This window comes from Cetorhinus maximus, chromosome 18 (assembly GCF_964194155.1).
Source record: "Cetorhinus maximus chromosome 18, sCetMax3.hap1.1, whole genome shotgun sequence".
In the NCBI taxonomy this organism is placed as follows: Eukaryota; Metazoa; Chordata; class Chondrichthyes; order Lamniformes; family Cetorhinidae; genus Cetorhinus; species Cetorhinus maximus.
The window spans coordinates 17,985,584-18,010,223 of NC_135896.1; positions in this window are offsets into that span (position 1 = coordinate 17,985,584).

A 24,640-nucleotide genomic window follows, 5' to 3' on the forward strand; every position below is an offset into this window, starting at 1 on the left:
TTCTAGTCTATAAGGAATAAGCAATCTACACAGACAGGTTGCAGACAAGTGATAAAGGTAAACTTTGGGCCGCATCTTTGCTCCTGAGTCGGGAGCCCAGAGTTAGGAAAATTCCCAACTTTGCAAACCTAATTGGGGAGAAAGTGCTCTGCATATTCCGATATTTGCAGGGGTTGGGGGGCAGGTGGTGGTGGGTGGGGGTTGATGGGTATCCTAAGGTAGTGTAGCGGTGGAGGCGGGCCTAGTGTGGGTTGGGCGACTTGGTCGGGTGATGCACTGACACATTCAAGAGGTTTCTCCCTGGAATCGCCGAGGCCCTCGTCTGCTCTACATGTGCCAGTGACAATGGCTGCCCCTGCAGAAATGCCAAGGCCCCAGTCTGAAGGAGGTCCCCAATGGGTCCCTGCACAAGGAGGGCACCCACCATGCTCCTCAATACCATAAAGCATGAGAAGTGAGCAGCCTCCACCTCCTCCAAGGCAACACAGGGCGCACTTCAGAGGAGCATGCTCAGGCACCGTCTCGCCTCGATCACTAATGGATTTACCATGGTGACACTAACACTTTGTACATATCAAAATTAGGCACTTTTTTAATACATATCACTACGCTGAAAAATGATTCAGTCTATTTTGCAGACTAGTGCCCTCAATGGGAATGTTAACAGAATGAAGTGGCCCTTACCTGTATGCTGAAGGCTGTATGCTGAAGTCCATGTCACGTTGATGCCAGCAGGAGCAAGGGTGTGCCCATACATGACTGGCAATGGAAGGCTGTTTCCTTCTCCAGCCCTTCGGATAAGGAAGTCGTACAGCACAGGTTGTGGATTGAGACATTTCTTGCAGCATTTCTTGTCTATCAATGATTCATTTGCAGGGAGGATCAATGATCAGACTCAAGGATCAGATGTTTTCCCTTTTGGGCAAGTCCAGAACTAGGGACACAGTGGCTGGGATTTTCCACTCTGGATGGGGGTGGGAACCAGGAGTGTTTCCCGCCGTGGAGACTGGTGGGAATTCGTGCCGAATAGTGCAATGCTGGGCTCATTAATTATGTAGTCGGGGGTTTTCTGACATATTGTGTGGCAGGGTGGGCTGGGTGCACGTGCCCTACCATCATTTCTTGGTGCCATATGTAAAAGGCGCCCGGACATCAACTTCCTGGTCTCAAACCCACAGTAGAAGGAGGGGATGGCCTGGCGATCCCACGGAGCTCCAGTCGCCAGATTCAGTGATGAATCTGCTCAGTGTGATGCAGCAAAGACCAGGAGGGGCATCTTGTACCCCGAGGATGGAAGGAGGAGGCTGAGTCATGTAACCAAACCTGCATGGGAGAAAGTTGCCAGGGTGGTCAGTGCCCATGGCCTCCACCGGAGGACTACCCTGCAGTGCAGGAAATGGGTGAATGACCTCATCTGCACTGCCAGAGTAAGCGAACCCTCAGCTGCTCACACTCACCTTACTGAATGGTAGAGGGGACATGGACCTTAGTGGCAAGGGCACCATCCGTGCAGCCCATGTGTAAAAGAGCTACTCAATGTTATAAGGTGATGCCTCATAGCCCCACTGCAGCCCACCAAGTCTGCAGGCGGAGAGGCCACTGCAGGTCCCTGACCCTTCCATGCAGAGAGTTCAGATGCTGTCTAGGGAGGGGAGATGGGGGTAAGAGGGTTAGGTGTTGAGGGCTCCAGCAAGCATCACTAATGACATGCACCCATCAGCCTTATCCTTCTATCTGCATGGGCTCACTGCCCTGGAGGGCGCTGCCCCAGAACCCTTGTGGACAACCTGCAGCGCATCAATCACATGCCATACAATCCGGTGGGTTATTTGTAAGGGTCTAAGCATCAAAAAGATAACTGAAACCCAATTGCTCTCAAACCCATCTGCTCTCTTTGCACAGGAAAAGTTAGGGCACAACAGGAGATGGAGAGAGTTTGGGAGGGGACCGCCTGAACTGAGGAACCTTACAAAGTTCAAGGAGCGGACAGCCAAACTGACAGGGGAGGAACCGGACTGAGCTTGTGTAGATAGAGAGGTCGGCGGGCAACCTCGAGCTAGTAAGGATCCACGCATAATGTGGTCACACCTAAGGGTCATGTGTTCCTCCATGTTGGAGACAGCTCATCTGGTCACTCACTCTCTCCTCTCTCACTTACATGCACCGACAAGAAGAGGGGAAGGCCAGAAGAGGAAGTCCTGTCCAGCAGGTCGTCCAGCCCACAGAGGACTGAGGACATTGGGGAGGAGGAAGAAAATGCACCTGTAGAGCCATCACAGCAGTCACCTGCACCCTCCACCAACTCAGAGACACACACCTCAGTGGCTATTTGGTTTAATTCAGGCAGGGTCATTGTACGGATACTTGTCCGCAGCAGGAGGAGACAGGGTCAGCCAAGCTCACCGGCACCCAGAGGACTGCTGGGGAAGAGGCATCTGCGATGTCCAAGTCGGATGACGGGCCTCTGAGATCGTTTCTGCGTGAGATGCTGGAGATGCTGCGGAGGGGGGAGGGGGGGGAATGCCTGGCAAAAGTGATGGAAGCCCTCAACAGAGTGGCAGATGAGGCAGAGGAGTCCATCTGCCTGCTCGCTGATGAAGTGGTTCTGACCTGTGAGTGCATGGGGGTCTCCATCTTCCATTCTCCACAAGTTGCCCCAGGTCCTCTTCCAGATGAGTCCCAACATTTCCACGCCACGTTGGTCCAGGCATTTTCCGGACCGGCATGTTATCTCGCTGGTGGCACAAATAATTGGACAGGGGAGGGGCAATCCCGGGTCGGGGTTTCATTGGTATCGCAATAATGGGGTGAAAAATGGCTTCACACTGGCCTCTGGCGGGAGCGCATGTTCCTGCCGTCATTTCACGCCAGTGAGAAACTGAATTTTCAGCGCCCCTCCTGCACCTTACCTTTTCGACTAGCTTGATATCATCAGCAAACTTAGATAACGTTACTCTCTGCCTCTTCATCTAAATCATTAATATAGATTGTAAATGGCTGAAGCCCTAACACAGATTCTTGTGGCACTCTACCTGCCAGCCAACTTGAAAAAGATCCATTTATGTCACTCTCTGTTTTCTATCCACTCACCAATCCTCTGCCCATGCTATTACCGCAACTCCGTGAGCCCTTATCTTACCTATTAACCTATTGTGCGGCACCTTATATCGAATGCCTTTTGGAAAGGGCTGGGATTTTCCGGACCTGGCCATGATGGAATCATCATGGGTGGGATGGAAAATTTCATGGACCACCCAAAGACCCATTGACTGCGGGTGGGAATTTCCAGTCCCCTGGCAGGTGGGACTGGAAAACCCCGGCCCAGGTACACTACATCTACTGGTTCCCTTTAATCTACCCTACATCCTCAAAAACCCTCTAATAAATTTGTCAAACAGCGTTTCCCTTTAGTAAAACCATGTTGACTAGTTCTAATCATACTATGCTTTTCTAAATGGCTTCCTTAATAACAAATTCCAGCATTTTCCCAACAACTGATGTTAAACTAACCGGCCTATAGTTCACTGTTTTCTCTCTCCCTCCTTTCTTGAAAATCGATGTAACATTTGCCACCTTCCAATCTAGTGGGACCGTTCCTGAATCTAAGGACTTTGGAAAATCATAGCCAGCACATCCACTATCTCTGCAGCTATCTCTTTTAGAAGCCTAGGTTGTAGGCTATCAGGTCCCAGGGATTAGTCACATTTTAGTCCCTTAAGTTTCTCCAATGTTTTGTTTCTGCTGATATTAATTTCCTAATTTCCTCACTCTTTCTAGCTCCTGGATTGTCATCTATTTCCGATATGAAACTTGTGTCTTCTACTGTGAAAACAGATACAAAATATTTGTTCAATGGCTCTGTGATTTCCTCAATCTTCATGATAATTTCCCTGCCTCTGCTTCTAAGGGACCAACGTTTACTTTAGCTACCCTCCTCCTTTTTTACGTAGTTACTAAAGCTCTTGCAACCTTTTTTTTATATTCCTGGCTAGTTGACTCTCATATTCTACTTTTTCCCTTTTTATCAACCTGTTGGTGGCCATTTCATCACATGGCTGTTGTTATAATGTCGTTCAGGTTCAAGTTGCAGCCATTTAAAGAGCTACTTCTAATCAGCTACTTCTTTAAGGGCACCCTTTGTCCCCCGGAAGCTAACCATGGACCTGTGTCAGTGTTTGAAAAAGCTGAGACAGCTGGGAATTCCTCAAGAAGAATGAGCTGTGGCACAAACGTGTAGGGAGCTCTTGGTGTGGGCACATACCACCTGCATATTCAGGGAATGGAAGGATTTCTGTTATTACATCCTTTATAATACACTCTAACATTTTCTCAATGATGAATGTTAAGCTAACTGGCCTACAGTTACCTGTTTTTTTTTTATATCTCCCTCCCTTTTTAAATAAGGGTGTTACCTTGTCAATTTTCCAATCTTCTGGGACTTTTCCAGAATCTAAGGAAGATTACTACCAGTGTATCCACTATCTGTGCAGCTGCTTCCTTTAAAATCCTAGGATGCAACCCATCAGGCCCAGGGGACTTATCAGCCTTTAGCCCCATAGTTTCCCTGGTACTTTTTCTCTAGTGATAGTTATTGTATTTATTTCCTCCCCCGCTTTTGCCCCCTTGATTATTTGGTATTTTTGGTATGCTATTAGTGTCTTCTACCGTGAGGACTGATGCAAAGTATTTATTCAACTCCTCTGCCATTTCCTGGTTCCCATTATTATTCCCCCAGCCTCGTTCTCTAAGGGGCCTATGTTCACTTTGGCCTCTCTCTTCCTTTTCATATATTTAAAGAAGCTCTTACTGTCCATTTCTATATAACTTGCTAGTTTGCCCTCAAAGTTTATTTTCTCCTTCTATCATTTTTTGGGTCATCTTTTGTTGGTGTTTAAAACTTTCGCAATCCTCTGGTTTACCACTAATCTTTGCCACATTGTATGTTTTTTCTTTCAATTTAATACTATCCTTAACTTCCTTGGTTAACCACGGTTGGTTTATTCCTTTCCTCTTCCTCACTGGGATATATCTTTGCTGTGAGTCATGAACTATTTTCTTAAACATCTGCCATTGTTCATCAACCATCTTTTTTGCTAAACTCCTTTCCCAGTCCAATTCAGCCATCTCTGCCCTCATTCCTTTGTAATTATCTTTATTTAAGTTTAGCACAGTTTTTTCCGACCCAAGTTTCTCATTCTCAAACTGAATGCTAAATTCATCCATATTATGATCACTGTTTTCTGGGGGATCTTTTACTCTGAGATCATTTATTAAGCCTGTCTCATTACACATTACCAGATCTGAAATAGCTTGATCCCTGGTTGGATCCACAACATATTGTTCTAGGAAACTGTCCTGAATACACTCTATGAATTCTTGCTTGTGGCTACCTCTGTCAATTTGATTTTCCCAATGTACATGAAAAGTAAAGTCACCACAATTAATGTGCTGCCTTTTTTACATGCCCTCATTATCTCCTGATTTATTATCTGTTCCACAGTATAGCTACTGTTAGGGGGTCTATAGACTACTCCCACCAGTGTCTTCTTCCCCTTGTTATTCCTTACCTCCACCCATATGGATTCTACATCTTCCAATCTAAGATCATTTCTTGCTGTCGTACTTATTCCATCCTGTACTACCAAAGCTACCCCACCACCGTTTCCCTCCTGCCTGTCCTTTCGGAAAGTCACATACCCCTGAATATTTAGTTCCCAGCTTTGATCTCCTTGTAACCATGTCTCCGTAATGGCTATAAGATCATACCCATTAACCTCTATTTGTGCTGTTAATTCATTTATTTTGTTCCAAATACTTGGTGCATTTAAGCAAAGAGCTATTAATTTTGCCTTTTTACCATTTTTCCCCCCTTTGACCCTACTTGCTGCTGTTTCTTTATGTTTGTACACTCTGTCCCTTCCTGTCGCATGCTGGGTATCATCACTTAAATAGCTACCCTGCAATGCTGCCATATCCTTTTGCTTTGTAAGCCTACGTATCCCCTCTCCAGAACCCTCCCTCCCTCTGTTTAGTTTAAAGCCCTCTCTACAACCCTGGCTATTCGATTCACCAAGACACTGGTCCTAGCATGGTTCAAGTGCAGCCCACCCACTGGAACAGCTCCCTTCTACCCCAGTACTGGTGTCAGTGCCCCATGAGCTGAAACCCCTTCTTCCCACACCACTCTTTGAGCCATGCATTTAACTCCTTGACTTTATTTACCCTAAGCCAGATTTGATGCCAACGGAATAAAGGATCCCTGTGTTATAACCATGTACAGTCCACATGCTTGAATCACACCTTATAAAAAATCAAGGTAAAGGAGTGAAAGATTTGTGTTATGCACCTGATGAATATTCTTGTCAGAGTATAACTTTTTTTTATATCATAGACCTCATCCCTTGACCTACATGGATATGTATGGAATCCTCCATTTGATGTCAGTTGGTAGATGCAGCCCATTCTAATGGATCAATGATTAACTATACCACCCGTGTGGTATTGAACCATACAGATCATAGATGTCCTCAGTTTGAACACTGTTCAATGCTGAGTTTACTAATCTCACAATTGGTTTTACCATTCACAGGCAAGGAAAGAGAAAAACTGAATATTCCGACTTCTGACAGAAACACATGAACAAGAGGTCAATCAGCCCCTCAAATCTTTTCCGCCATGTGAGTAGATAATCACTACATTTCAAATCCATTCACTTGCATTGGTTCCACCCCCCTTAATCCATATCCCTTAACACATAAACCTAACACAAATTTATCAGTCTCAGTTTTGAAATTTTAATTCATATAGCCTCACCAATTCTTTGATACAGCTTTCAACATAGCATAACTTCCACCCCTTTCTATTCCAGATCCCTTAAAATAAAGGCCAACATTTCATTAGCCTTGTCAATATGAACATATAAACATACGAAATAGGAGAAGTAGGCCATTCGGCCCCTTGAGCCTGCTCTGCCATTCAATAAAATCATGGCTGATCTGTTTGTGTTTCAAATTCCACATTCCCATCAAACCCAATAACCTTTGATTCCTTTACCTAACAAGAATTTATCTACCTCTGCCTTAAAAATATTCAATGACTCTGCCTCCACCAACTTCTGAGGCAGAGTTCCAAAGCCACACGACCCTCAGAGAAAAAAAATTCTCCTTATCTCTGACCTAAGAAGGTGAGCCCTTCCCTAGCTCTGGACTCACCCACAAGAGGAAACATCCTTTCCACGTCCATCTTGTCGAGACCATTCAGGATCTTATATAGTTCAATCAAGTCACCCCTCGCTTTTCTAAACTCCGATGGAAACAAGCCCAGTCTGTGCAACCTTTCCTCCTAAGACAACCTACTCATTCTCAGTATCAATCTAGTAAACTTCCTCTGAACCTCCTACAATACATTTACATCCTTTCTTAAATAAGGAGACCAAAACTGCACACAGTATTTGAGATGTGGTGTCACCAATGCCCTGTATAACTGAAGCATAACATCTTTACTTTTATGATCAATTCTTCTCATAATAGAGGATAGCATTCCATTAGCCTTCTTAATTACTTTCTGTACCTGCATACTAATTTTTTGTGATTCATGCACTCGAACACCTAGATCCTTCTGCACCTGGGAATCCTGCAGTCGTTCTCTGTTTAAGTAATATTCTGCGTTTTTATTCTTCCTGCCAAAGTGAACAACTCCACATTTTCCCACATTATACTCCATTTGCCATATTTTTGACCGCTCACTCAACCTATGAATACATGTCTGCCAGCACCTTCACAACATACTTTCCTTCCTATTTTTGTGCATCATTGCGGTATCTGCAAATTTAGCTACCATGCCTTCGCTCCCCTCATCCAAGTCAATGATATAAATTGTAAAAAGTTGAGGCCCCAGCACAGACCCCTGCGGGACTCCACTCATCATATCCTGCCAATCAGAAAATAACCCATTTATGGCCACTCACTGTTTTCTGTCAGCCTGCCAATCTTCTATCCATACTAATATGTTACTCCTTACACCATGAGCTCTTATTTTCGGCAATAACCTTTGACATGGCACCTTATCAAATGCCTTCTGGAAATCCAAGTACAGCATGTCTACAGGTTCCCCTTTATCCATAGCACATGTTGGTCCTTTGAAGAACTTGTCAGTCTCATTTTCTCAATTACCTTCTTTTTTTTACTTATATTGAATCAAATAAGTTCCTCCTTCATTTAGTTTTAGCTTTCCTTGTATCAGGGGACAGGAGAAAGAGCTGGTGAGGAAAAAATATTTCTTTCAAAAGTGGAGAGAAAAGAGAGGGTGAGGGTAATTTTTGATATCCACTAAAGAAGCAGATAAAGGGACAGACAGGCAGAAAGATCTTTTAGGGATAAAGTGACAGAGGGAAAGAGAAAATATGTGTAGGAGGATATATACAATTAGGATAAGGACTTGGAGGGAGATGTAAAGGGTTAACATCAGGAGCACCTATTACTGGTGTAATGACTGATATAACTATAATGCAATGTCACATGATTAATTAACTGAGATCTGGTGGGAAGCAGAAGTACAGCCTTGTGTAGAGTGCTGATATATATATATAGATCTGTAAATAAACAAGAATGTTTTTTTTTACGAATTACAGACTAAAATAGCCTTCTTAGGGAAACAGGCCAGCCCGAAAGAAATCCTATTTAGACCTCGAGCTCGAGACAAAACAATATGGACAATTGACAGGAATCATTCTAGGTGTTTCTTTGATGTCTCCAATTTCAAGGTAAACAGACACACAGTATAAACAGGAGGTACCAGCTTTGTGCACACAGCCTGAATTACTGATCCAGAACATAACCATCAATATTGTACATTATTCTTCTTCACCTAACATCCTGAAATCTTTGAACACTTGTTGGCCCAATCTAACTGAGCTCAATTTTTAAATGGGTCAGTTTGCTACCTTAATTCCTAACCACATTGTAGATGGCATCTATCTCTTTCAAAGTGCATTGACTCTCGTAATGTAAATACAGCACAATATTTTTGGAGGCAAATCTGCTTTAGTGCTTCACGCTTATTTTCTGTTATTCTTCTGAAGTACGCACCTGAAATCATGCATGATTTTTGTGTAATATCACATCCCAAGTAATTATCTGCATTCCCATTTGTCATTTGCAGAAATTCTAATTATCTGTGTTGAAAATTTTATTGTACTCTTAAGAGAGTTGTGATTTTTCACTAGAGTGCACTCTCGGAAATTACGGATGCTGAGGACTCTTTGGGATTTCATAAGTGTCGACCACTGATGGGCTCCCTTGGATCTAGAAGAGTTCACTTGAAATAAGGGCTTAGAAAATGAATTCTTTGTTTAACCGCTGTGCTAGCACCATGCCACTGCGTCAATCTTCTGGGCATTTCCATTGCGACAGGTCCTTGAATTAGCCCATTTTCCTCTTGGTATTCACTTAATAGGTGTCATTACACTGGAAGGAAACTGTCTTGCAATATTTTCATGTAAAAAATTACATGTCATACATTTTGGGTTATATTTTCACTAGTTGGGAAACAAAAAAAAAACTGGGAGAAACCATCATTTATTTTTGTAACTTACAGCAAGTGAGAACTCTCAGGAACACAACATATTGAAACAAACACTTTCGGAACATGTGATTTTGTTGACAGGGCTATAAAGAAAGCTACCAACGACGAAGCATCCGTAACAATGATACTTTATCACTTCCGAAGCAGTGAGCAAGCTATTTAAACAGTATGGGAACATAGAAATATACAGGATCAAAAAAGACTACTATAGTCTATTTGGCTGGTTCAAAATGCAAAAACCCAATCATATCACACTCTGGGGTAGAGTTTAACTTTGTGTGATAGTGCAAAATGGGTGTTAGCGAATCAGCAGCCTGTTTTACATCTCTTGACTTCAAAGCAAATAAAAATTGGAAGAGATGTAAAACAGGCTGCCAATTTGCTACTGCCAGTTGACACTGTTGCAGAGTCAAAATCCACCCTCTGTCTCTTTTTTTTTTAAAAAAGCTTATTTCATCCAAAAAAAAAACTCAGGCCCTTTTTAAATTTGCTGACTCAATTAACGTCATTTATTTTCCTCAGAGCAGCCTATGCAAAATTGTTAAATCTTACTACTGTTATGTTAGATAAGTTATTAGGGTTCAACTTCTCTATACCAGTACCGCCTTGAAATCTTCGTTAAGATCTCACATAGACCATTTTTTGTCCAGTGTAAATATTCTCAGCTTTTTTTAGTTTCTCTTCATGGTTCGGGTACCTCGTCCCTGGCATCAGTTTGATTATCCTCTTCAGTACATGCTCCACACAACTCACTGTTTCCTGTGAGTTCTATCCTATTTATTGTCTATACACCCCAAGATCTTGTTTACCTTCTTGTCCCATACATTCCACCAGTACTTCCAGATTCCTCACTTTTATCATTATTAAAGAGTCTATAAGTTTTGATGCAAAATGCATAATATTGCTGTTAAATTGCTCAAGGGGAAAATTATAAACCCTCAAACAGCATTTATCAAACTGGATAAAACCAGAAAATTCTGGGTATACTCAGGTATCATCTGTGGAGAGCCACAGAGTTAACATTTCAGAACTAATGAATGGTCATCGACCTAAAACATTAATTATCTTAATTTCTCTCTCCACAGATGATGTCTGGCCTGCTGATTATTTCCTACATTTTTGTTATTATTTCATATTTCAGCATCCCACAGTATTTTGTTTTTTTGTCAACCATATGGGGTTAGGCAGTTGCTGGGATACCTCAAAATCTTTTGCTTTATCGAAATGATTCCAAGTCTGACCCAAGTAAAAATCCTCACTTTTCGAATAGATTCTGCTACTGCTGTACATCTTCATCATTAATTACCTCACCGAGGCCTTAACAAGGAAAATACTCTGAATTATCATGCATTTTGCATTAATGTTCAGTATTCCAATTAGCCACGTTAGAAGTTTCTCCAGATGAACATGAACGCAAATAGGCCATTACTATTGTTTACCAATATCACGTCATTTTTGCCAAGCTTTACATTGATCCTGACACAGGTTTGAATCTGACTGAAGCTGAAATGATGAAAGTGCCCTCTCTCACAGTGCCTGAGCCCTCAACCCATTTGCTAATGGGCATGAGTTCACAATGCCAGCTATCCATAATTCATATCCAAATTGATACTAAATTTACAACTGGCTCAAGATGACTAATGCAGCAAATGAAGTGAAAGCAGGAGCAGCTCTGTCCATCTGGTTCCCTCTTAGTCTATTTGAGGCAATCATCTGACTAATAAGCTTGGATGGGAGCCCTAATCCCCAGTGTTTAGAGCTGCTTTGAAAGAAGCTTCATTCATTTGATTCTTTGGTCTCCAGTGTCATTATTAGGCTACAGTGGTCCAGTGGAAGCCTGCCATGGTTTAACCATTAGATTCAGAAGATCAAGCCTTTTGCATCCATTGGATTTGAATGGTGCTCTTTGGCATTTTTAGCTGTTCTTATTTATTGTCACTAATTAAACCACAAATTATAAGAGAAAAATTCTTACAGAAATGAGAAGTGTTTTCTAGAAGCAAACCACAAAGATACCCTTTCCAATTCAAAGTGCCAAAATGGCTCTGAGCCTCATCATGAAATAACGGGAATTCCTGAAACTCCAGAATGAATGAAAAGTTTTGCAATAAATTGCTACAGGGTCATTGAAAATTACAGGTTTGCAGGCAGCGATCAGCATAATGTGGTTTAGCAAAAAGGCCACCGGGTGATTTTTCGAACCTGTTGTAACCAAAGGAACATGGAGGTCATCAGTTAAGTAGTGTGTATATTTGGCAGTGCTAGCAGTTCATAAATGTTGGCCACCTATTCAAATTGATGCAACCCTATTCAGCGTCATTAGGAGGCACTGTGTGGTTACTCCTACCCTTGTCAAAAAGGGTTGACTTTTCTAGTATTTGTGATGATGTTTTCCAGGCTGATACCATGATCTCAGCAACCCAAAATCACCATTCAAAGTACGGATGATAATTTCATTTAGACCAAATTAACATATTTTGTCTGTCTGTGTAAGCTGAAAAAATTCTCAGAACAACCCATTATGTCCTGAATGAGATGTCATCTTCAATTTACAATGTTGAGCTAAATTAATTTACCACTTTTATTCAAAAATCCATTCAGAATATGCCCTGCAAAATAATAGCTTAATAGTCCAACTTATTACAAGTAATGGTGTATTTTTCAAATTGTAATTAGCAGTCTTAAGTAAATACAGACCATTTAATCACACACTCAATGATGGGGAACACATAGAGATAAACATAGGAAGCTCTTCTGTACCTAAGAGCTAAAATTTCAGGCATATCATTCATTTTAGCAGAAAAACTAGAGATGCCTAAAAAAAATCTGGTGAAGTGGAAGCAAATTGCATCAAATGATTATTCGACTCTGTCCAAGGCAATATTTATTGTTCAATAACCTAAAACAATTGGTCATCAGCCCATTGCTGTTTGTGAGGCCTTGTTGTGCACGGACTGGCTTCCACATTTTCCTACGTTGCAATACTAATTGCACTGCAAAAAAATACTTCATCAGTTGTTAAGTGCATTGGGACATCCTGAGGTCGTGAAAGGAGCTAATGTGAGTCTTTCCTTTTACTACTGTTTTGACCACTCCTGCTGATCCAAAAATGGATTAACATATTAGCAACAAGTAAGAGAAAAAGGCAATATTTGTATATAATTAACGAGGAACTCTTACGCCATTATGCAACATCACACTTAAATGAAAAACTGAATGGACTGGATTTTGCAGTGAGTGGCAAAAGGGCACTCACCTCTGACCTCCAAGAAAGCCAGTTTCCTCTTTTCCCGATGCCAGTTTTAAATCTGGTGCCAAGTCAAGGGAATGCTCTGGCGTGCAGCTGTTAGCACCGAGTTACACCTCATTCAACAAGGTGTAACTTTTTCAAGGGTCCTTACAGCAAAGACAAACAGCACAAGACTGCAAGTTGTTGTCCATTCAGTGGTTTTTCCATTGATTGCAGTCTGGGGGAAGGGGGTTTGGGGGGGTGGGGGAGCTTAACTGCACACCTTCTGGAGAAGTGTAGAATCACTGAGAGCAACTTTTGGATCTCCATGTTGCTCTGCACATTTGTGGAGTCCAGGGGCAGAGCTTTACTGCTCTGCAGCTGTTGTGTTTGCAGGCATAGGGGCACGTCAGATAGGATGGGTGGCAAGCTGACTGCTTTCTTACCTACCCCCGAGTTATTCCCCATCATATGGTGGGCAGGTAAGGCATCAGCCAGTCCGCCCACCCTTAGGCTTATTGGGGCTCTTAACTGGCCAATTAATGGCCAGTTAAGTGCTTGATTTTGTGCCTATCATAATAATACATATAGCTGGGGAAGGTGGAATGAAGGAAGTCAGCCCACTACTTCACCATCTCAGGTGAAAAGGGTAGGAAGGGATGGGGGTACCTCCATCGTGGAGTGCTCTGTGCCCCCACAAGACAGTACCCCATTTAGTTTCCCCTCCCTAGCCTCCAGAACCTTCCCCAAACTCCCTAGGGTCCTTGATCCCTCCCCAAACAAAAACCTCAGTTCAGCATCCTTTTTTGCCTTGCTTCTCAGAACTGCCTGTAGTCCCAGCAGTGGCCACTAACTGAGTTCTGGCATTGCTGGGGCTACTCAGTTGCCAGGTTGGCCAACAGCTCTTGAGGGTGGGCCTTCCTGTCCCTGAGGGGCATAAGTCACACAATTACCTTGTTAAGGCACCCCCCAGTGTATTATTGCTGTGGGGCAGCTTTTTAAAAAATCAGTCAGCTCATGACTGACTTTTTTACTGGGGCGGGGGGGGAGATGCTGGGGTGAGCAATACACCCTCGACCCGTGGCCCCCCACCCCAGAAAATTCAACTCCAGAAGCTTCAGTGGAGTAATGAAGGTGAGGGCCGTCAAACTGTGGGTCAGGTTTGATGTTAGCTGAATGAACAAGTAAATTGCGGAGTCAGTGTCAGAATTGAATAATGTAGAGGAGCTTTTTTTTATATCAGAGTTAAATCTGCTGTAGACAACCTCACAGAAGGTGCTTCCACAGGCAGCTAGTCTACTAGGCATGGTGGAGAGAGACTGTGACTGAGGTGTGTCACTTAGTCCATGAAGCCATAAACCATATAAAATACATGACCAGTAACAGTGAGGATCAGCATTGCCCTGAAGTTAATACCCTAAGACCCCACCCAACAAGACATTTCAGAATGCAACCACTTTGTTTTTTGGATAACTGATGCTTTCTGTTTTGCTAAATTAAAGAATAGAACCACAAGATTAGTGAAAGTGAATGCATTTACTTAAATTGTGCAACGGCATTGGTGTTTTGCAATTAATGTTCCTTGTTGACATACTTACCTCTTGTGCATTGTGAACTTCTCTATACATGTTGTCCTTGCACCCTATGTGCTCTTCCAGTCATGGAGTAGCAGCAAACCTGAATGGCTGTGCAGCCGTGCCAGGAGTATCATTTGCTAGAATCACTGCTTTTAGAGATGGCATCTACTACTACTTGCAGAAGTCTACTTGGTAGCATAGAACTGCCACTGACATGAGCATCAGTTGTTGTTCCTGTGCTACACGTTATGTGCCATTGCTGAAGGCCATCTTTCCCACCACGTTTGTTGATCTAGAATCTGCAACTGAGCATATAATACATGGAATGGGGACTGCAGGTTGGCTGTAGGCACAGATGAGGCATCTGCAATGTATGCATTCACTGTTAAAATAGAGACTAGCCCATACCCCACCCACTGGAAATGCACCAATTGCTATTAGCAACACGACTGAGCAGATTTTGCAACTTATTTTGGCACCGCTAACGAAAAACATTGTCAGATTCTAATCCTGTCATTGAAAGAAGGGGCAGGAAGATCTGCTCATAAGCTATTGCTGATGATGTGCCATCATGTTAATTGCCACAATTTTTCTGATTTTCCAATGGCTAAAGGTTTCACAACAGTGGGATATTGGTGCCAAATTGTGTTTGTGGAACCAGGAATTTTCTGGAAAGACCAGAACTAAAGCAGTTCTTTTCAGTACCTGCAGTTTTATGCTTATGCACAGACACTGGAATGGATTTGATTCCATATCATTATTGTTTTCTGTCACATGTCCCACATTTTCCCTTGTATTCACTGAACAGTTCTTTGACAAATTTTCCTGAAAAGTAAGAACACATCAATTGAGGGGGGTGTCCCTCATTCAAAGACATTCAGTACTTGATTGAGGCAACCAGCATCAGGAAGCAAAGGGGACCTGCTGAGAGCCATCCCCTTGCCATATCCTCTAACACCATCCCCTGCGACTCTCCCACCCCGCGATTCCCCCTCCTGCTATCACCTGTGCCCTGACTCCATCGGTATTCCATGACCCTGGGTGGGTGCGTTATCAGCAGTTGCCACCGCCTCCCCAGTGGCGCTGCCGAGCAATGAAGATCTGCTGGCCTCTGATTGGCCAGCAGCTTCTTGGTGGGCAGGAATTCTAACCCTGGGGCCCTTGGTACCCGGTAAGGCCCGCCACTGCCCAGTTAAGTGCACCTGATGCACTGGGCCTTCCCGAAATGAAACCGGACTCTTGCCAGCTCTCCAGCCGACGATCAAGATCCCCGTTGCCTACATTAAATTCCGCCCATTGACACTGTTGATGTTAAGGATGTTTTGTTGACGACCAAGTATTTTTCCCTCTGAGCTACTTCCGACTTTCTGCTTTGTGGCTCAGTTGGTAGTACTCTCGTGTCTGAGGCAGAATTGATTCTGGGTTCAAGTCTCGCTCCAAGATTTGCGAACAAAAATCACGGGGAGAATTTTCTCCCTGTCGGGCGGGCACACGTGCACAAAAGAGTGCAGAAATCTCCCTGAGGCACAGAGCTGCCTTGGGAGATGAAGTTCAGTTTTAAAGTTCGAAAAAAAGAAAAAAGAAAATTATTCAGATAGGTCCCCTTGTGTGACAGTGCCACATGAGCTGGAACATGTTTATGAATTTTCATAAAAATTTTTATTTAATTAATGAAACCTTCATGAAACCTCATCCCACCCATGGATGAGGTCTCATGCAAAACTCGAAGGCTGCTTGGGATCTTCGCCTGCCCGCCAGCCTTAAGTTTGGATGGGCAGCCCTGTCAATTTGTTTAATTGATTTATTAATGGCCTTAACAGGCCTTTAACAGTTCAGCGGGCGTGCAGCCAACTCCAGTGCACACCCGCCGAATGGAAGATGACATGGCTCAGTTGGTAGCACTCTCATGTCTGAGGCAGAATTGATTCTGGGTTCAAGTCTCGCTCCAAGAACAAAAACCACGGGGAGAATTTTCTCCCTGTCAGGCGGGCACATGTGCACAAAAGAGCGCAGAAATCTCCCTGAGGCACAGAGCTGCCTTGGGAGATTAAGTTCACCTGAAGAGAAAATTCTCTCCTACAATTGACATTCCAGTGCTGTACTGGTGGTGCTATCTATTGGATCAGATGGTAAAGCGAGGCTCCATCTTCCCCTCTCAGGTGGACGTAAAAAGAGTAGCAGAGTTATCCCTATTGTCCTGGTCGATATTTATTCCTCAATCAAACACAGAGTATCTGGTCACTGTTACTTTGCTGTTTGTGAGGGCTTGCAGATCACAAGTTGGCTGCCACATTTCCTGCATTACAACCATGACTATGCTTTAAAAGTGCTTCATTGGCTGTAAGTCACTTACATACTTGCTGTGGTGCTATATAACTACAAGACTTTTTTTTCTGTCCTCTCTGCAGATTATGTAATATTTGTGAGCCAACAAGAGCTGAGGATCAACCTGCTGTGAATCAGCTCTCAAGGTGCATTTGACAGCAGTGCAGATAGACCTCTCACTAAAATATTCCTTCGCTTCCCAATGGAATGGAAGGTACCTCTGCTTGGCATCCCTCCTTGACAGCAACTTATTGAAATGGAGGAACTCAACAGCAAAAGGGATTGAACCTACATCCTCACATCAGGCGACACTTTGTGTTGGTGCTTCACACTATCACAGTGGCCGTTGCTCGCAAAACTAATGATTCTACCCGTGATATTATAAATATTTACAATGTCACTTTTTTTGTAATTGGTTAGTCATTATTCCTATAGCAAATTGCGACAGACTTTGATGATCACCATAAAATCACTGCTAGCCAATGAGAAAACCTGACAATACTCTTTACAAATCTGCCAGACCGTATTAGAAGTTCCCCGGCTGTGCAGAATTGCAATAAACCATCAGAGAGCGATAGACTCCCTGGAGTGATGGTTGGTTTATAATACAGTATTTACATAAAATTGTTGCAATAGATTATATTTCCCCAAGTTCATAACTAGAAACAATTTTCAATTAAACAGTTCTCAATTACTGAGTGTTACAAAAAAATTGGACTCCAAATGGAGCTTAGACTATTTAAAAACGAGAACTTTTCTGTAAGCATAGCAACGCAGGTCCTTTTGAGTACATATTCAAACAGTGATAACGATGAAGTAAAGGCCTCAGGCTACAGCCTGTGCATTACTCCCATTCAACAGTGCATACCAAAGAGATAGGACAATTTACAATATACATGAGGCCATTACAATTCAATCGAAAGATGTTTTGAGCAAAATAATGTGAAATTAAATCTTATAGGACTCTGTATATTAAAACTTAGGCAGTCAATAAAATCTGGCCTACTATTGCCATTTGTCATGGGGCGGATTATTTCTCTATGACTAAAGTTTCTTCTTTATATGTGTTGTCAGTTTAAATGTTTAAAATACAAATATAATATCATTGGAATAAAGCTAGCCTTGACAGATTGGGGTCCACAGGCAACATTGTAAAAGGAGTAAATGTCGAGAAAGTTAATTCCTTTATACAGGACATAATTTATTTAATGTAGCCTGTGTTTTCTAATTTTCTAAATTAGAAAAAGTACATTGGTTAGGTGCATGTGTATGAAATTTGGGAACTACACTTGTATCAGAAAATTGGCAAGACACAATGTAAGTTGCCTATTATTGTACCATCATAGATCATAATCCAATAATCAAAGAAATCTAAAACCCACCAACAAATTCTTGTACAATGAGTTCAATTTTATTTCTTTTAGAGAGTCAGGTTAATGACATATGGCTCAAAGCATGCAGAATGATGTCTTCTGTTCTGCACAGGGTTGGAGAAGAGGGGTAGGTGCTACCTGTGGAGAAACAGCACATCGAGATTGGATAGTGAAGATGTGGGATGAAATATCCATTAGGGAGTATTTGTGCATTTGGGTCAACTGGTCAATGCTAGAGTTAATAATCCACACAAGCCTCCTCCCACTCTAATGCTTACCCTGCCCCATGTTCCTCTATTTGTTTTCCCTCATGAACACATCAATCCTCCTATTAAATGCATTAATGCTATTTGCTTCAATCACTCCGTGTAGTAGCAAGTTTCACATTCTCACACACTCTGTTTAAATGAATCCTAAATTCTTTTATCTTGTCCTGAACTCATCCACAAGTAGAAACAGTTTTCTCCACGACCACTTTAACACTTTTGGTTATCAGGTTTGCTTTATCCAGCGAATGTGAGCTGCGCCCTTGATATTCACACATTAGTTGGTGGCTTGAAACAATATAGGCAGAGAGACCGATTAACTGAACAAACACTGATGGTTTATTGGAACTAAGAACAGGACACTAACACAATGTATGCTTCTTCAATCACCTCCAGCTCCAGACTTAGTACCCAGTAGCCCGTGCTGTTTAGCGATTGGTCAATACAGTCACATGGTCAACTAACTACATTCTCTTAAAGGTACAGAGCACCCACTTTACCACACTCACCTTATCAAGCTCCTTTATAATTTGCAGACTTCTATCAGGTGTCCTCTTCATGACTTTTCCAGAGGAAAGGGCTCTGGCCTGCTCAATCTTTAATTAGGTTAAAGAGATGGATCAGATTCCATTAGAGAGTGAATTATATATTTGGCTGTAGGAGGAAAATGCTCTAAGTGCCACTTATCCAATTTTCGCCTGTAGTCTTATATGGATATAGAAAGATAAAAGACATAGAAAGATCAGCTGATCCACTGCACCCTACCCTGCACCATAAGACCCGTCTGTTTCACCGCTATCATCCCCCGCTCCCCCTCACCCCATCAGCTACGCAAGTTCCTGCGAAAAGTATAAGAAACCTCAGATCAATTTAGGAAAAACTTGAGACAATCATTTCAGACATCCCAGAGATGATCAAATAAGCTCTGGAATATCATGTTAACTGACTGATGCATTCCCTAATACCCGCATACCTTCTACACGTCATTAGAGATTTTTTCCTATTTGTTCATTGGTTTGAACATCACTGGCAAGGCCAGCATTTATTACCATCCCTAATGAAGGTGATTCTGAGCAACCTTATTGAACCACTGCAGTTGTTGTGTTTCAATGGCTTCCAACTTCAAGTTTCCTAACATAATAAGATAAAGAGGGCCTTAAAAACAAAGCCGTGTCATGTTTGATGCTTTCCTTGGGCCACAGTTATCTCTGCTTACTCTAGTTTTTACATTCTGAGCTATAAGCTAGAAAGATTCTCAGCAAATTCCAGCAGCAAGATTGACACAAAAACAAGTATAAATTTCATGGTAAGTGTGATCCTGGATTTTCTAGCCCATAGTATACAGGAGACTTCAATAATCTTGACAGCTCAACTGTGCATGTTGATCCAGCACTTTCGCACTACAGGGCTTAATACTTCCTACTCATCATCATCAGTCATTGTTTGAACAAAATATTCAAATTAATTCAAGCGAAATAGAGAAGAAATCAAAAGGGTGTCAATTACAATTCTTTGCAACTGATTGATTTTTAAAGAGGCACTAATAGCAAGGCTTGCTCTCTAACAGGTGAACAACCAAACTGTTTGTGAATGGGCTTTTGATTGGGTTTATGAATTTCTCCCTGCAAACATTAACATTTGAAGAACCCTCTCATCTGGGGTGAGCAAAAATAAATCAATTAACCTCCAGAGTGCCTTTTGGTGAGATGCCTTGTTTCAGCAAAACTACCTACTGTACTGAGACAGCGAGTGACGTTCCTTGTCCTTTTTCACTTTTGTCATAGATAAAAGATTGAAGAACTCGATTTGCTGACCAACTTCTGTCATCCGGTCGACCTCCAATAATCATTAAGAGAGGAGTAAAAACATTTATAGAAATAAACATTCAACATAGTTTCAGGTAAAGGATGAAAAGGAGAAAAAGAGGAGGGACATATAACTGGCTTTCTCTGCAATCGTTTTGTATTTACTGGGGAAATAGTGTAATCTGTACGTTATACAAAGTCCAGCAACTGCCCACTTCTCCATTTCGTTCTTATTTCCTTTGCCGCAATTTTATGCCCACCTCTAGACCTACACTGAAATTACAAAGCGGAAATAGGCCAGTCAGCCCATCTAGCCTCTGTTGGTGATTTTTCTCGAGATTGTTGAAATTATTTTGATACATTGCTATTTAAACATTTATAATGAGAATTTTCACATTAACAATCTCGGCGCTTTGGGCTGCATTTTGCCACATGCCTGAAGAACCCCTGCTCCAATGGGCCCCCTCCATCCTGCCACAGGGAGGCAGCCTCCAGTAAGATGGTTGCATTCACACACAGCAGGAAAGGCCACTCCACTACTGGCAAAATGTTGGCAATGCTGCAAAATCACCCCAAATGGGGCCTTAACAATGCAAATTGGCTATTGCCTCCATGGAACAGTCAGCTGATCTGCTTCCTTGCCTGCCCCTGAAAAAGTTCCCTGACACGGCTCCCCCCCTATTTTCCCCATAATCCTCTACCCCTCTGCACCCACCCCACCCCTCCCACTCCACCACCTTCGAGCCCTCCACCCAAGGACAAGGAAAATTCAGTCCTTTAAATCTATGTACTTCTGATTCAGAGGCTAGCGTGCTACCAACAAAGTGATGCTGATAATTATAACACTTAACCTTGCTGGTTAAGGAAGACTTTTTGGCCCATTTAATCTCATCGTTTCAGTATTACAACTCTACTTCCTTCCTCAAATGGGTAGTGGGCAGGTGGTCACTTTAATTCTTTGGTGATATTGTAAAAGGGACTATATTGAATCAGTTACCATTATACACCTCCCCCCATGTGTGTTTCCAAATCTCCCCCTCCCAACAATCTAGTGCTATGAAAATATTGCATGTTTTTCCAAAGTTTTTATACCATACCATTGAAATAAGCAGGGAATTCTGCAACCCCACCCCGCCCCACCTCCCCCCCACCCCCCCCCCCGGCCCGCCGTTTTTTCTTTTGATAAGTAGGGTACCCTCTGGCAGTGTATGAGCACAATGCTAAAAAGGACAAGGGTTTGATATAGCGGTCATCGTGAGGGGCAGATGTCACTCTGTAGCATGATTCATGTATGAATTGAACAATGGAACTGGTAACCAGCTGCTTCTTGACAAATAGCACTTATATCATAGCAATGTAGTCCTGTCATCATCTGCGTTCACCCTAATTAACAAACATCTGTTTCCCATTTTCATTTACACAAAGAACAAGCTTGTCTAATCTATTACTTCTAATTCCCGACTCTCCCTGGGAAGATATCCCCCATCTCAAAGCTTCATTTCTGACATGAGTATGCCTTTAAATAAATGACCATGCGCCATTGGCACTAAACTATACTTTTATACATTTTTTATCCCTGATAATCGTACAGACCTTCTCCCTCCCATTGTGTTTTACAATGGCTCCATAGTCCTGGGAATATTCAGTGAGTTCACAGGGTCACTGCTTAAAATCAAGCACATTTCAAATTGTTTAACATTTAATAAGTATTAGGTCATTAATAACGATCAAAATTAAATTGACTCAGAATCCTTGTGGTCCTCATGCTCAACAATCTCCCCCTTCCTTCAGTGTGACACCTTCTATCATTCCCATCCTGTGACATCTGAAGAAGCAAAATTGAAAGTGTTGCAGACATGCTAGACTTCAAATTAACAAATGCATAAAACTACGTGGGGTTTCCATCCTCGAATGGTAATCACCACCTCCATAGTGTTTTTCCAAGGGCTTCAATGCAGCAGGGCCTGGCTTCACCACATGTTACATCCCATAGCTTCTCATTTCTTACTACTGAAGTAGCGCACAGAATTACAGGTATCTGGATAGGGAACAGAAGCCCATAGCACAACTAAGGGATTATTATGACTTCCTAAACAGGCAGGCATAAGGCTTTTAACTCTTCGGGTATATATTACAGCATTTAGCTCTCTCCCAGTCACATGTTATAAAACATAAAACATATTTGGATCTTTGAAAAATTGTCATTATTATTAAGAACAAGTCAGGAACAATACTTTTGAGCCTGTCAATTAATTGTTGGCTGGCAATGTACCTAAGTGCATGTTAAAGTGGTGAGACATAAATGAATTATGAAGCAGAGGCTGATGCTGGGGTATTACAGGTTTTGGAGTTACTTCTTATGTACTGCAGTATGTAGGAAACAAATAACTGGTGTAACTGGTAGAAGGTCTGTTTTTGTGGGTTTGTCTTGGGATTCCTTGGTTTATTACTCTAGAAGAGATCTTGCTGGGGGCAATGGGGGATTTAAAGTGCAATTCATGCAACTGTTTGACAGTCAACCTGTTGGCATGGGAAACTCTTTCGAGTTATCAACAGTCACAGATTGCAACTCTTTCGAGTACAATCACAGTTCTTGGTTTCCGGGAGTGGGACATGAACCCACAACCCTCTGATTCAAAGGCGAGGGTGCTATGCACTGAGCCACAGCTGACACCTCCCTGGGGGCAATGGTCTTTCGTTCAAAATGCCTTTATTTACATCACTAACTATTTACAAGGCTATAGAACATCAGGCGATAGCTACAGCTCCTCTCTAAGGCACTGCTCACTCATCTTCCCTCAGTGAGTGACATCACTATGACATAGCTCCTTATACACATGCTCAGCAGCTATTATTAGAGTTAACCCTTTACTCTACATCTCCCCCTGAGTCTTTATCCCCATATTATATGCAAATCCTCCTATTATTATATACATCTCCTCTCAAAGTCTCTGCTTTTAATGGGATAGTTTTCTTGGTGATTTCACCAGTCTTCCTGAACGAGTGCAGAGTTCCTTCTGGGGTCGCTGGGAATCCTTTCACTCCAAAGTCAGTTCCTGGGGGCTGCCATGCCTGGTTTCCCTCATTTGTGGTTCTGTAGGTGTGACGTTTATCTGAAGATCAGGGTATGCAGCCCATACTGCCAATGGTTTACTGTCCATTTAAATCAAGGTAGCTCTGTTTCTTTTAATGATGCCTGACTGTGCCAGAACCAAATGCGATCTTAGTTGCTGCAGCTTCTCTATTATAGTACCTTCTTGCTGCAGCTTTCTAATCCATGCCCTTTCGAGGGAGGGAAGGTCATGAGCCCCATACCTTTGGGTAAAAGTATGAGCCTGACTTACCCTGTAAGTTGCTTCCCTTTTTCTAGCCTGACTGTGGTCTTCTACCATGACTTTTGGTATCAATGTGTAGGGAAGGAAAGGAATGGGTTCTCAGCCTATGACCCATCAGGAGCTTGCATGGGGCAAAACCATTCTGCAATGGTGTAGAGCGATAAATGAGCAGAGCGAGCTCAAAGGCAACATTTTTCCTTAGTATGTCTTTTACAGTCCGTACTCCTCTCTCAGCCTTTCCGTTAGACTGAGGGTACTTTGGCGAACTCGTGATGGACAAATCCGTGATGATGCTGTGAAGGATTAGTTTCCAAGATCGCCCTAATTTGAATAATGGTGGCGAGCTGGTGACAGGATGGTTGCCCCTCATTGGGGGAGTATTATTTAAAGGGAAAAGAATGTGGGTATCACTGACAAGGTCAGCATTTATTAGCCATCTCTTCTTGCCCTTGGGAAGGCGATAGTGAGCTGCCTTCCTGAACCGCTGCAGTGCATGTGGTGTAGGTGCTGTTAACAAGGGAACTCCTGGAATTTGACAGTGAAAGAACCACACAATATTTCCAAATCAGGATGGTGTGTGACGTGGTGGGGAACTTACAGGTGTTGGTGTTCGCACGCACCTGCTGCCCTTGACCCTTGGAGGTTTGAGAGGTGCTGTTGAAGGAGTTGCTGCAGTGCATCTTGTAGATGGTACACACTACCAGCACTGTGTGCTAGTGATGGAAGGAGTAAATGTTTAAAACAATGGATGGGGTATCAATCATGCAGTTGTTTTGTCATGGATGGCATTGAGAAACTTGAGTTTTGATGGAGATGCTTGCTTTGTGCTGCTGGATATAAAGGCCTGCAGTGGGCTAAAGGAACCCTAAAAATTTTCCAGTCAAATAATAATGGCTGTGTAGACATAGTATTCTTTAGGTTTAGGATATCAAGAACTTCCGTTAACCCAAGTGCACTGTGAAAATTTAGCGATGTAAGTGTTGCTTCAAGAGAGTGAAGACTGTGCTGCTGCATGGAATAGGTAAGGAATTACATTACAGAAAGCTCAGTTTTTACTTTGACATCCCATAAAAGCTGAATCAGGCTGTATTGTGTAAATAAAAGGGGTACAAAGTGGCCCTTTGCAAAATGAAGATATCCTTCTTTCT